The sequence below is a fragment of the Mustela nigripes genome, chromosome 4, assembly GCF_022355385.1.
Source record: "Mustela nigripes isolate SB6536 chromosome 4, MUSNIG.SB6536, whole genome shotgun sequence".
NCBI classification, from domain to species: Eukaryota; Metazoa; Chordata; class Mammalia; order Carnivora; family Mustelidae; genus Mustela; species Mustela nigripes.
Window position 1 is genome coordinate 91,407,642 of NC_081560.1, and position 2,796 is coordinate 91,410,437.

Sequence of the window (2,796 nt, forward strand, 5' to 3'; positions counted from 1 at the left end):
TGTGAAGTGTGTAAACCTGGTGATTCACAGACCTGTACCCCTGGGGATAAAAATATATGTTTATCAAAAAAAAAAAAAAAATAAATAAAAAATAAATAAATAAATAAATATGTCAATACTTGATATGAATTGACTTGAGACAAAAATGCCAGTTTATCAATTATTGTTCATTCCTTTCCTTTGGTTATTTTTTGAATCTAATAAATAAGATACACAAATTTCTTTACAAATCTGTCAACACAGAAATCCCTAAGGGATTAACGGCTCTACCACTTAGGAACTCCAGATGCTCTAGCTAGCTAGCTCCTTGTTAATGTCCTCCAAGCTAGATCAGGTAGCAACTACCTCCAAGACTGGGACAAAGTCAACAACCTCTCCTAGTAATCCACTGCTATTTATGAAGAAATTTGGACCAATCCTAGAACTCTGAGGCAGCACCAACACCTACCCTGCCTGCCACCCCCAACCCCCATAACCTACCTCCTTTCCCTACCTTATAGGGAAGAATTTAAAAATATCTTACCTGTAACCCTAAGCAATGTGCCAGGACCAAACACTTTCATGGCTGACCAGATACCCCAGGTACACTGTCTGAAAAGCTTTTACAGAAAACTTCCTGTGTGACTCCTTTCAAATGTGCCCATATTCTTCCAATATTTTTATAAATATATATAAATAGACACTGCTAACATTAAACAAAGATAAATCTCAAGCAAAATCACATTAGATATGAGCATAGTCAAGAATGGATGACCTGACCCCTCTTCTGCCTAGACAGCTTGCGTCTGTCTTTTCCATCTCAATCACACACATTGGAGAGTCTGATTTTACCGTTAGTCACCATGTTCCTGAAACTTCCAAATCTTTTTTCTTAAAAGGTTTTCATGTATCATATCAGTTCTTTTCCTAGAGTGTAATTTATAGTTACTATTTCTATGATTTTAACAGGGATAAAGATAGAAATAATATTTAAAAATAAATGTTTAAAAATTAAATATTTTTAAGTTAATATTTAAAAATTCAATATATCAGTGTTTAATATTCTATAGGTATATATATACTTTTTATCTCTACACACTGAGGAGTGGTTATCTGGCTTTATTATAAATTAAATACTTCCCAGAATTCAGTCCTCACTGATGCAAGAACAGATGAGTTATTAAAGAGTGAGAAATATTAACCCATTTATTGCTGAAAGACTGTTCCTTAGAACTTCAGATTACCCCCAAGAAGTTTCAGAATATTGATTTAAAACCCTGAGCTACTCATCAGAAGATCTTAATTCAGTTTGGTCTTTCTGCTGTTGTCCCAGCAGGAGTGCAAATGCAGCTCTGAGTTCTGCAGCTGAGTCCTGAATACAGTACAACTGCTCCTGTTCTTCTGCCAGCTTTCACAGTCCAAGCAGATTTGATGCCCATACAGAAACTTTGAAAGGAATGGTGTCAAAAGGACTTGTCCCTTTATAAAAATACCCTAAGCATCACATTGTGAGAATTTAATAAATGCATACTCAACATGACCTACTTGATGTGTTGGGAAGAAGAAAAACAATTTTAGTGCCATGATTAGAAACAGAAGCATTGTTTTCTGCATGAAGAGTCACACAATTTTTGAGCATCACTATTACACATTCAACTGCAAAGTCTATTTAAAAGGTCAGATGACAAAAGACTATATTCAGAATACACTTACGGCTTAATGTTTCTCATAGCATATAATGGTTAGACCATGCAGTAAAGAGCAGACAAGTATCTTTGCCATAGTAACTAGTCATGTGAATGTAGGCAAATAACTGAACTCTCTAAGCCTCAGTTTCCCATCAGTGAAATTGGAATGAGAAGATCCTATGTATAATGCTGTTAAGGATTGAGATAAGCCACAGAAACAAGGCTGTATGGTGTCTGACTCTCACTAAATATTAGTTAATAGTATTATTGTCTTTAATTGAATGGTTTGGGGCCCCTTGATCAAAATTTCCACCAGAAATGTAGATTTTATAAACGATAAGTATTTATTATATAAATTAAGAAAGCAAAGGAGCTCCTGAATCCAACATTTTATGTGTCTGGCAATCACAAGACAAAATACATGGGGCTCCATCAAGTTGCAATCTAGAATACTTATCCACTAGGCTACAAGCTTTTTGAGTGTTGCCACTGTGTCTTGTGCACCCTTTTATCTCTGGAGTCAAGCATAAAAACTGTCTTCAATAAATGAACAAACAAGGATGTAAAACCATGCTGACAGCTTCTTTTCATGGACTCTGGAGGTGAAATGGTTTTCTGAGCTCACAAATTCCATTAAAGTGGACCATCTCTAAGCAGTATCACAAGAGCCACAAGAGCCACAAGAGCACGGATATTGACTAAACTCAGCCTATCCACTAAGAAACCAGAGTAATAACATTATGTTGATTTATTGATGTTCTATAATTATCTGCTATAAGAGTTAACTTTTGCACTGCTCTTGAAGAGGAGATCAAAACCAATCATATAGGCTTTGCAGATTATTAGATAAAAGAACACTATTCATTAAGAAAGGAGCACTATTAAGACTATAGGTACTTCATCAAAGAGTGTCTCACTTAAAAGGGCATCTACAGGGATGCCTGGGTGGCTCAGTTGGTTAAGCAGCTGTCTTCGGCTCAGGTCATGATCCCAGCATCCTGGGATCGAGTCCCACATCGAGCTCCTTGCTCGGCAGGAAGCCTGCTTCTCCCTCTGCCTCCCACTCTGTCTGCCTGTGCGCTCTCTCTCTCTCTCTCTCTGACAAATAAATAAATAAAATCTTAAAAAA